Genomic DNA, 12,598 nt, shown 5'->3' on the forward strand with positions numbered 1-12,598 from the left:
GACAGTTACGGTTGCAAATCCCAGCCCAGCCACTCCCTGGCAGTGACACTTTGTACAAGCGACTCAGCCTCTTCCGTTTTCTCCATCTGTAAAACGGGAAAAACAAGGCCACCCAGCTCACTGAGTTACTGCTGATGTGATGATTCCTGTGATAAGGTTCAAACACATTGTTCCTTCCCAGAGGGAACATTTCCATCCATGCTGCTCTACCACCTCCATGGCTTAGGTTCACTCTTCTCCTAAGAATGGCTGTGCAGCTTTGTCCCAAACCTTACAATCTCCTTTAATAATCTGGGGAGGTAATCATTCAGAGAAACAAGATGATGAAAACAACATTGTGTTGAAACAGGTTTGCAGGGGTAGCTGTACAACGCTCTACATTTACTAAAACTCATTGAATTGTACATGCACAGTGGGTGAATTTTATGGTGTGTGAATTAGACGTCAATAAAAATAAACAATGGAGAAGGAAGTGGAAACCACTCCAGTACTCTTGCCTGGGAAATCCCATGGAGAGAGGAGCCTGGTGTGCTGCAGTCCACGGGGTGCACTTGGAAGAGTCAGACACAACTTAATGACCAAACACCAGCAACAAGAAAATAAATAACCAGGCCAGGAAAGTTAGCAAGGATCCAAAAGGTTACCTGACAAAGATTAACAAATGGTTTGAAATCCCCCATGTGTCTGAGACTTACGATCTGACTCAAACATTCTCGACTCCTCGTGCCCTTTAAATAAAAGGAGCACCTGACATACACGGGGGTTCCCTGGTGACTCAGACGGTAAAGAATCTGCCTACGACATGGGAGATCCAGGTTTGATCCCTGGGTCAGGAAGATCTCCTGGAGAAGGGATTGGCTACCCACTCCAGCATGCTTGTCTGGAGAATCCCATGGACAGAGGAGCCTGGAGAGCTACAGTCCACGGGGTCGCAAAGAGTCGGACATGACTGGGCAGCTGAAACTTTCACTGACTTGCACACTCTTTCCCTTCACCTGTCTGCTCTGTGTCTAACGTTGGGACAACTGACAGATCATGAGTCTTTAAGGCAAGACCCACCTCCTCTCCCCGCTTCCCCAGAGGAAATGTGCTCCCCGCTCTCTGCCCACCTTTCCTTCCCCAAGTGACAATGATTGGAAGGAACTCAATGAATATGAATGGCACTGGGGAGATGCGTACCAGGAAACCCAGACCCAGGAGCGATCTTGTTACTGAGCTAGGGGAAAGCTGAAAGAAAACGCAATCCATTCTACCTAATGTTCACTCGCCCTGACAGCTCATCTCTCCCACACACTCATTCCCCCAAATATTTATCTATCTTGCTTCCTCTCTGGGTACACAATGGCCCTAGCTAGCTTGAACGGAGATGACATTCTCCTGAAAAACGTCTTTTGCAGTGATGTGTGCACTCCGTTATTTTGGGAGCAGCCGACATCACTACAGGATGGCTATTTAGAGTCCCTGGGGCATCCTTCTGGTGCAAAATGCCTCTGTCCTTCTTCATTCTCCATCTCTGTCCCACTCAGGTGGGCAAAACACAGCCTGCTTCAAGGTGACCTTAGTAGGAGGGAGAGGACAGCCCTCCCAGGTACCTACAGAGGACACCCCAGCTTTTTGACCCCTTAGGAAGCTGCCGGTGGCTCTGCTTTCTCCTCTGGAGCTCCTATCCCAGTCCCTGTTCCCTGCTCGAAACAGCACCTTAAATCCACTTCCCACTTCCCAGGGGTCTGCTTCCTGCTCACATCTTACCAAGTGTTCTCAGGATAAGTCAAAGTGTTAATCGCTCAGTCATGTCCAACTCTTTGTGATCCTATGGACTATGGCCTGCCAGGATCCTCTGTCCTTGCGATTCTCCAGGCAAGAATACTGGAGTGGGTAGCCATTCCCTTTTCCAGAGGATCTTCCCCTCCAGGGATCAAACCCATGACTCTTACATTACACACAGACTCTTTACTTGCCTGAGTCACCAATTTCTGACTGTGGTTTTCCCCAACAGATTTAAGGTAAGGCAAAGGAAGAACACAAGGAGCACCCCCATAACCACCCAAGAAAGGAGCTAAGATGGGCAGATTGAAATCACCCTTGCAGTGGTAGGGCCAGCACCACTGACTCAGGGGATCAAGATAGCTAAGTGCTCAGAGGGCCATTCAGGGCCCAGGCTCTGATGGGGACCTTGATTTTATTCCTCACCCACAGACATTAAGGAACAAAGGCCAGCAGACTTCTGCAGAATGGAGAGTAACAGAGACTCCACCAGACACACAGGGTGAGCCTGGGCAGCCCGTGGATGTGTCCTTCCTGCTGACTGGACAGGTTTTAGCAGGGCCTGGTTTAAGGAGGCCCTAACACGCCCATCTCCACATAATCTCCCATCCTATTTTCTTTTTAGGCTTTTTTTTCTGTCTGAACAGAACAACCCTGTGCCTTCCTTTTTCTGAAGCCACTCTGCAAATCTCAGGGCCCAGAAATAACTTCTGGCTTCCTCCTTTTAGGCCTCCTGTTCTCACACCCTGTTTTTCTGAAGTATAAGCAGGTTCAGCATTTTAGCACCTACTTGAGTTAGAATTCATCACCATCCAAGAGGATCCCTGCTCTGTCCAAAGCTGCCTGGTTGGTCATCCAGAACAAATCAGATGCAGATGTAAAGCTTCGCTTCCAGACCCCTCTTCAAGTGCTTACATGTGAGATTATTCTGCCCCAGAAGGGCCAGTCTGGGAGGAGGACAGAGAACACTGCCCATCGAAAGGGCCCCAGGAAGGTTTCCCTAGGTTCCCCATCTATCCTTGGGGAGACCTCCCTGTCAATCTATAGCCACCTGCCTCACTCTGTCTGCACCCCTCTCCTCCCTCCAGCTAGGTCTCTCCTCTCAATAAGACCCCTCGCTCAGCCTCTTGATCCTCAGCTCATGACCACATTTAGCCGCTAATGAGCCCCTCAGACCTTCTGTCCTGCCTTTACTCACACTCCAGCCCCCATTCCCTGCACCCAGAACCACCCAGAACCTGTCTGCAACCCCAGGGGTCAGCCATAAGCCCCACATTCTGCCCAGCTTCACCCTCCCACAGCCCTTCTCCACAATAAATCTCATCCCCACCCAGCCAGGGCTTCTCTAGTAGCTCAGTCAGTAAAGAACCTGCTTGCAATGCGGGAGACCTGGGTTTGATCCCTGGGTTTGGAAGATCCCCTTCAGGAGGGCATGGCAATCCACTTCAGTATTCTTGCCTGGAGAATCCCATGCACAGAGGAGCCTAGGCTACAGTCCATAGGGTCGCAAAGAGTTGGCCACGACTGAGGGACTAAGTACCCACCCAGCCAGGGCACAGATCCAGATCCAGACCCAGGCGGCAGCGTCATCTTTGACGCCCTGCGCTCGCTCATCCCCCTGACCATCCACCAGTGAATCCTGCAGATTCTGACCCCCACAGAGGTCCCGCGTGCACGTGCTCTCTTCCCCACCCCAGTGTCTCCGGAATCAGCCTCTCTGATGTGTCCATGCCCATGCCCCAGCTTCCCGTCCTCCAGAGGAGACAGTGGAACAAGTACACCACTCCCTCCCTGGCTTGATGTCCCCAGTGACTCTCCCAGCACTTGAAATAAAATCCGGACTCCCTCCTGTGATCCACGTAGTCCTGCTAATCCCTCAGCTCACCCTTCATGCTTAACGTCCTACCACACTCTCCATGAACAAATGCCTCCTTCATAGATTGTATGTTACTCTCCAACTTCCTGTGCTTCTTAAGGAAGAATGGAAGCATTCCCCGGGCGCGTGCTCACAGTCGTCCTGATAGTGATCAGACATCTACACTGCCCAGTAGCACTTGCCCACTTCTCCAACCAAAGCAGAAACTAAGTGCATCATCTCTGCTCTCTAGTCACGTTTTCTACCTGGGGCTTAAGCCTTACCTCCCAACATCATCCCTTTTTCTAAATTCACGGTATTTTCTAACCGTGTCCCTATTCACTACGCAGCAGAAAAGTAAGGCAGGCGGAAGTAATGGAAACTCTTTGGTGCCCTCTTGTGGTCACAGCTAGTTAGCCGGCTGAGATGTGCCCATAAGAAGGTAGGCTTTTCTGTTGCTTTTGGAGAAGGAGAAGGCTGCTCTGGGGTCTCTACAATGGGGAGCTTCAAGCTGGGGAGGGAAGTACTTTCAGGTACCAACCCTAGATAGATAGATAGATAGATAGATAGATAGATAGATAGATATAGATAGATAGATAGATAGATATAGATAGATAGATAGATAGATAGATAGATAGATAGATATAGATAGATCTCTATGGTGGATATATATATATCCACCATCCACAGGGGGAGGAATCCAGATCAAAATCCTTTCCAGCCAGCATCTGAGTCTCAGATTCCTGTTTCCTAAAATAAGGGTAATAACTCCAGCCCAACCACCCAAGTAAGTGTGAAGTAACCATGAGATGGAGACTGAGTACTGGATCTACTGAATATATGTATGTATGCGTGTGTGTGTGTGTGTGTGTGTGTGTGTGTATTCCAGCATTCAACCTTGATATATTCTAAACGTTTCTCCTGTCCCCACACCCTTGCTATTCATACGAGTTTTCTGGAATCACCGAATGAGTCAGGCAGGATGGGGAGGAGGATGGATTGGGGGTGATGTGTGTCTGACAAAGAGGTGCCCATATGCCACTCATCGTCATACAGAAACGTCCTGGAGAAAACGTCAGCAGCAAGCTGTTGCAAGTGGTGAAGCAGAAAGGTCGTGGTGGTGGTTGGGGGGGCGGGGCGGGGGCGGGTGGTGTTGTCACCGTCCTGGGGAAATTCAAGGGCAGATGTTGGGTTCTGGCATTTGCCCAGATGAAAAGCCAAGAATCTGTGATTAAGAAAACTAACCCTAATCTCCTGTGTTTCCAATACGTCTAGAGCCCCTAACTTTAAAATATTCATCTTTGCACCCCTGGAACTTATTAAACTGTTGGACACCAACAGGTACTTAAGAAATAGGCAGTGCATGACTGAGAGTGAGTGAATTTGAAGGAATAAGTGAATTTGATTTTGAGGAAATGTGTGCAACTCTACAAGCCTCTAGCTCTGAAGCTGCTTACTTTCTAGTCCTGCCCAAGTCCCTGAAGACCCTATTCTTGTCCTCTGTAAGCCTGAGCTTTTTCATCTCTCTTATTTTGACTACAGTGGGAAAAGGTCATGGCTCACTTTGTCATAAGTGCCTAGAGTCTTGAAATCCCTCTGTGCACAGCTAATTTTGCATTGTCTGCCCATCACATTGCTTAAACTGAATAAAGAAAACATGCCTGCTTCTAACAGTGAAAATGGATAACCTTTTCCCTCAAACCAACAGTTCTTAACTCTGGTTGGACATTAGAATAAACTGAGAAGCTTATGCACACATACACACACACAAACATACACACACAATCAGTCCTCAGGACCCATCCCAGAGCTATTACATTGAACTTTCTAGGGGTAAGGGCCTGGGCATCAGTATTTTTCCAAAGCTCCCAATATACATGTGTGCATGCTAAGTCATTTCAGTCGTGTCTGACTCTTTGCCACGCTATGGACTGCAGCTCACAGGCTCCTCTGTCCTTAGGATTCTCCAGGCAAGAATACTGGAGTGGGTTGCCATGCCCTCCTCCAAGGGATCTTCCCAACCCAGGGACTGAACCCACATCTCTTTTTCTCGTGCACTGGCACCACCCAGGAAGCCCCCTGATATGTATCCAGGGTTAAAAATTGCTGCATGAAGGAGTGGACCCTTGCCCAGAAAGCACAGCCTCACTGACAATGCAGGATGAAGCGGTAGGCTTTAATGTTGCCTTCCAAGCACCCCGAGACTCGGACCAGGAAGAAAGGGAGGATCCTGAGCCCTAGGCTGGTAAAGATTTCCAGTTCTCACTCCTCCTTGAGCACCTCTCTTGCTGATGGCCAAGAGGGGGATGGGACCCCAAAGGGCTAGATCTGCCTTGTCTGACTTAGGAATTTAGGAATAGTTTCCAGCAGGTGGACTGGCATCAGCACAGGCTCCAGGGTGGCCCTGCCAGGTCCAGCTGGCTTGGACAGAGAGCCATGGTAATGGTTAAGGGACGGAAAGACCTTCTTTTCACAGCACTAACTGGGTGGAAACTGGGCTTGCAATGCAAATAATCTGACATTTGGGGGGTGCTGCATAAGGAACCCACTATTCATTTAAAATTATGTTTTCAACAGCCGCTCATGTATTTCAAACACAGCACATGAACCTAAATTCAATCTGCTGCGTTGTAATTTCTTGCTTTTAATTTAAGGCCCCCAGGCCTCAACTAATTTAAGGGACAATCTGGTGATGACAAGGAGACCATCTTCTTACAAAAATGTCACCAGCATAGGGGACTACTTCACAAATGTGGAGCACAGTTGAGACTTTCCAAATCTTACCTACAGTTTCGGAGTCTTTTAAAGCTATGCACCTGAGCCATAAAAAATAAAGTCTGTCTACTAGGTAGCAAATCATGGTGGTGCCCATCACTTCTAGTCTCCACCAGATCGTTTGTTCTCTGTAATGTCTCTGCACTCTTACACATTAGACGGCTGCCTTTGAAACCACGGGATAAGCATGAGCACAGATCATCCCTTTGTCATGTTCAAACAGTGATCTGACCGTGTCCCGCTGGCTCTCGGTGAGAACGGCAGACTTCGGATCATCAGTAAGCCCCATGCTGAGATCAGAAGTCCACCCCAGGCACAGGGTACCAATGGCTTGTCACAGATGGATGGGAGAATTGTCAAGCTGCCTCTCTGTGTCTGACAGAGACACTGGGGAGAAGGCCTGTTTTAGGACTCCCTGCAGGATGCTCTGATCTGCAGGCCAGGAACCTGGAGGTGCTGCCTCAGAAGGCAGAGTGGCACTCACCTTGACTGCATCACCCAGAGTCAAGCAGGTGCTCTGAGCTGGTCACCCTGGGGTGCCCCTACACAGAGCGGAGGCCTTGAGAGGACTCTCAGTCCATAATGGAGGGAAGTTACAGCAGTGAACCCTGGCTCTCCGAGGGCTCATCCCTGCGAGCTGCTGAGAAGTAATCTGTGCTTTCAAAAGACCTCGACTTTCCCTTGCCTCACCCTCAACCCTCATCCTCACTGTCCTCAAAAAGTGCTTGCCACACAGAACTCATAATAAATAAAGTTCCCAAAGAGCAAATAAGCAATCCCTCATTAAAAGCCAACCCATAAGATAAGAGAGAGAAAAATCCAGGCTGGATCCCCCTCTTCTTTCAGAACTTTTGGTTAGAACTCATTCATTCATTGTCAGTGTCTGTTTCCTGACATCACTGCCTTGATGGGGCTTTGCCTGGCCCTTGCAGAGGGAAGAACAAAACAGAAGTTGCTGCTGGGCAGAGTCTGACAGATTCTTACATGAACCCTTTTCTTTGCTAGAAGAGAGAATCGAAAGGCAGAGAATTAGGGAGACCCCACAGAGAAGGCTTTCAGTAAACGTTGGTTCGGTGGCAAACAGAACAGCCCTGTCGCAGAGCATGCCGTGAGTCCCCGACGGTGCCCCGTCCAAACGAGAGCCCTGTGGGGACGCAGCCTTCCTGCTCAGATGCTCCGTCCTTTGAGCCTACAGGTTTCGCTGGAACCCGCTCCTAAGTGTCACCCTGGCTCGATGAGCTGGAGAGACCCCTGAATGTAACCCGCCTGTGGAGAGCCTGAGGCCCTCTGAGTGCCTGAGAAGAGGTGAAGGGAAACCATCTCAGCTTTGGCCCATGCGGAGTCAGGGGTGAATGTGCCCTGTGCTGCGAGATGGGGCCGGCAGGGGTTGTGAGCTCCTAGTGAAAGTGGAGAGGGAAGCACTGGGATTGACCGCAGAAACAGTCTAGGTCCCCCTCTGCCCTCCAGGGCTGACTACCTGAGTGACGGTGGGCACGTTAGGTCACTTCTTCCCCTAAACACTGTCTGTAGTAGTGTCTCCCAAAGTATACTCGCCAGAACACTCCTTGCGGTCCATGTAACACTGTCCTATAAAAATGTTCAGGTATCCCTGCTTCCAAGCTAGTCTTTCACAGTGTGAAAGAGAGCTACAGTGCATCTTGGTGTCATAAGGCTCTGAGTGTTCCTACAGCGGATGAACCTGTTTCCGCCAGCATTGTCCACCTGTGTTTGACAATGACCATGCAGCCTTTTTTCACAGGAGCATCTCCAGGGCAACTAATTTGGAAGAAGGCCGGTGTACAGAGTGATTCTCAACCTCTCCCTGAGGGGCAATGTTGCCCCCAGGGAACATTGGGCAATGTTTGCAGACCTTTGGGATTGTCACAGCTGGAGGTGGGCGGGTTGCTAATGACATCTGATGATCTGAGGCCACGGATACTGATAAACATCCACCATAGCCAGGACAGCCCCCCACAACTAAGTGTTACCCAGTCCAACATGTCATTAGGGTCAAGACTAAGAATCTGGTCTACAGCCATTTCAACATTCTCTCACCATTCACTCTCTTTTTCACCTCTGGCAACCAAACCAGCCCTGCTTCCCTGGGTTCACCCACCTGCCATCTACCTACCTATCCCGAAGCCTTTTCTCATGTCTTGTCCAGCTTGACCTTTTGCAGCACTTGGCGTTGATGATCTCCCTGTTGTTCTTGAAACCCTTTCCTTAGCTTCTGAGACCTTTCTCCTGGTTCTTCTTCAGCCTCTCTGGCTTTGCTCCCCTCCTCCATCCATGTAAATGGAGGATGCAACCTCTTCTCCAAGCCTCTTCTCTCTGGTTCTCCCCTCTTTCCCTGGATGACCATATCTCAAGTGACCACAGAAGCCAGAGACAGCTTCTGCATTTGAACTCCCTGGGAAACCTGGATGAGTAGGAGATGGTTCTGCTTTGGGAGAACTAATTTAGAGAGGGCAGTGAGTGTACTAGTCTGCTCAGGCTGCTGGAACAAAATGCTACAGATTGGGTGGATTAAATAATAGAAATTTATTTTCTCAAAGTTCTGGAGGCTGGAAATTCACAATCAACGTGTTGGCAGATTTGGTTTCTCCCGAGGCCTCTCTCCTTAGCTTACAGATGTCTGCCTAATTACCTCTTCTTGTAAGGGCACCAGTCAGACTGGATTAAGCCCACCTAAACAGCCTCGTTTTATCTTAATCATTTCTTTAAAGGCCCTATCTCCAAATACAGTCAAATTCTAAGGTGTTGTGGTTAGGGCCTCAATATATAAATTTGGGGGTAAGTAAACTCTTTCCTGGAAAAGGAAATGGCAACCCACTCCAGTATTCTTGCCTGAGAAATCCCATGGACAGAGGAGCCTGGCAGGCTAAAGTCTATGGGTTTGCAAAGAGTCAGACACAACTAAGCAACTAACACACACAAAACCTTTCTTCCCATCCTTCTCCTCTTCTCCCTCTCTCCAGCAGGTAAAACTGAATTTCCATGAGGTCAATGTACACACCATCAACATGAGATATTTCGGGTACTTGATCTATGCTGAGTTGATGGCAGGTACAATGTCAATTTCAGAGAATACTGAGCTTGTAGAGAGCTGAGAAGCTCCACTGGTAGGCAACAGGGGGTAGGGTGGAGCTTCTGAGACCACCTTGGACACATACCTGGAAAAGGAGTAGATATCTCAGAGCACACAGGCCACACAGAAGCTTGAATCCTGAAGTAGGTGAGATGTGCCCAGAGTTATGCTGAGCAGCAAGAGAGGGTGAAGGTAGCAGAGGGTTCACACCATGGAGGCAAGAGAGCAAGAAGGCTGAAAGTGAAGTCAGATCCAGTTAGAGCTTAGAGGAGCAAGAAGGCTAGAATGACGGATGTGGGCTTTCCCCTGTAGATGTTACAAAACCATCCAAAACTGTAGAGTCTAGGAATGTCACAGTGAGGGAGGGAAGAGGCCTGCTTAATGCGAGAGATTAATCCAAAAGATAGCATAAGGTTGCAAACAGCCAGAGACTTAGGGGTGACATAAGACTTCCCGCAATACTCTGCTCAAAGTCAAGGTCAAAAAGGCTTATGATCTCAGTCTGAATACCCTCCCCCAAAATATCAGAACATCACATGACTCACCAGCTTCAAGCCACTAATCAAAGTACAAAGACCAACCTCATGCCAACAAAAATCAATTTCTGTTGTGCCCTTTGCTTTACAAATGATCTAGATTTTCCGAGTGCCGTGGATGTGAAAAGGTAACTTTTCCAATAAGATTATTTCATGCAAGAAACAGTCTCATTTTCAATAAATAGTTTTAAACCATTCTCCCTGGTTTCTGAATTACACTACACTCTGAAGATATATAAATATCGGGTAGCCGTTTTATTTCCTGTGAGTGGGGAGCTTTGGTTTAATAAGGAGGAGAGAGGCGGGGTGATAGGCTGTTGGAGAGGAAGCAAGATCTATTAGATCATCTCGGCCATCTCGCTGGGCCTGCCCGAGATTGCTCCCAGCTGCACTGGCATATTCACTGCTGCTCAGGCTAGTCCAGTTTTAAATGATTTAAGGGTAATATATTAAAGGCTCATGACCAGCTATAAAGAGGTGCTTCTTCCTGAGACACTAGCAAAGGCTTGGCTGTAATTTTAGATGGATGCTCATCCCACCAGAGGTCAGGGGGCACCTAGCTGTCCTTCAGGCTGTATCACATCAGGGCCACAGAGGTCACATCCATTTGGACTGTGGTCGCCATTCAAAAGAGAGTACCAATGCCGTGTGCATTTATCAAAATTCAAAAGCAACCATGAGCTGTGTGCATTCTTATTGTCCATGACACTCCGTACAGGTAGGTTTCAAAAGGAACAGACAGACATCACAGAAAGGTGCTGAGCAAATTCTGGAACTGATAATATAACTGAAACCAAAAACTTACTACAGGGTTTTAATCATAAATTTTAGTAAAAAAAAGAAAAGAAAGAAATCAGTGAACTTGAACATAGGTAAACTGAAATTATCTAGTCTGAGGAGTAGGGAAAAAATAATGAAGAAAAATGAACAGAACCTAACAAATCTGTGGAAAACATAAGTGTAACAACATACACAATCAAAACAGCATATATTTTGGGCACAAAAACAGAACTATGAATCTGTGGAACAGAATAGACAGCTCTGAAATAACCCCACACACCTATAGTCAATCAGTCTTCAACAAAGGAGATAAGAAAACACAATGGAGAAAAGACAATCTCTTTAGCAAATGGTGTTGGAAAACTGGAGTCACATGAAAAACAATAAAATTAGAATACACCCTCACACCATACACAAAAATAAAATAGCTAAAGACTTAAATATAAGCCATGACATCATAAAACTCCTAGAAGAGATCATAGGCAAAACATCCTCTGACATAAATCATGGCAATGTTTTCTTAGGTCAGTCTCCCAAGCCAAAAGGAAATAAAAGCAAAAAGAAACAAATGCGGCCTAATCAAACTTAAAGTCTTCCGCACAGGAAACGAAACCACAAATGAAACAAAAAGACAGCCTATAGCATGGGAGACAATGTTTGCAAAAGATGAGACCAACAAGAGCTTAGTCTCCAAACTATACAAACAGGTCAATTAAAAAAAAAAAAAAAAACAATAAAAAAAGGACAGCTGGCCAATAGGCACATAAAAAGATGCTCAACATTGCTAACTATTAGAGAAGTGAAAATCAAAACTAAAATGAAGTACCACCTCACACAAGTCAGAATCAGTTCAGTCGCTCAGTCATATCCAGCTCTTTGTGACCCCATGGACTGCAGCACACTAGGCCTCCCTGTCCATCATCAACTCCTGGAGTTTACCCAAACTCATGCCCATTGAGTCGGTAATGCCATCCAACCATCTCATCCTCTGCCATCCCCTTCTCCTCCTGCCCTCAATCTTTTCCAGCATCAGGGCCTTTTCAAATGAGTCAGCTGTTCGCATCAGGTGGCCAAAGTATTGGAGTTTCAGTTTCAACATCAGTCCTTCCAATGAACACCCAGGACTGATCTCTTTTAGGATGGACTGGTTGGATCTCCTTGCAGTCCAAAGGACTCTCAAGGGTCTTCTCCAACACCACAGTTCAAAAGCATCAATTCTGTATCCTGCATCGAACCTGAATTCTTGGGGCTGGTGCACTGAGATGACCCAGAGGGATGGTACTACGGGGAGGGAGGAGGGAGGGGGATTCAGGATGGGGAACACGTGTATACCTGTGGCGGATTCATGTTGATGTATGGCAAAACCAATACAATACTGTAAAGTAATTAACCTCCAATTAAAATAAATAAATTTATATATTTTTTAAAAAATAAAAAATAAAATTATATTAGAAATTTAAAAAAAAAAAGCATCAATTCTTCAGCGCTTAGCTTTCTTTATATAGTTCAACTCTCACATCCATACATGACTACTGGAAAAACCATAGCCTTGACTAGATGAACATTTGTTGGCAAAGTAATGTCTCTGCTTTTTAATATGCTGTCTAGGTTGGTCATAACTTTCCTTCCAAGGAGTAAGTGTCTTTTAATTTCATGGCCACAGTCACCATCTGCAGTGATTTTGGAGCCCCAAAAACTAAAATCTGTCACTGTTTCCACTGTTTCCCCATGTATTTGCCATGAAGTGATGGGACCAGATGCCATTATCTTCGTTTTCTGAATGTTGAGCTTTAAGCCAAC

The sequence above is a fragment of the Bison bison genome, unplaced genomic scaffold, assembly GCF_000754665.1.
Source record: "Bison bison bison isolate TAMUID 2011002044 unplaced genomic scaffold, Bison_UMD1.0 scf7180017864456, whole genome shotgun sequence".
Taxonomy (NCBI): Eukaryota; Metazoa; Chordata; class Mammalia; order Artiodactyla; family Bovidae; genus Bison; species Bison bison.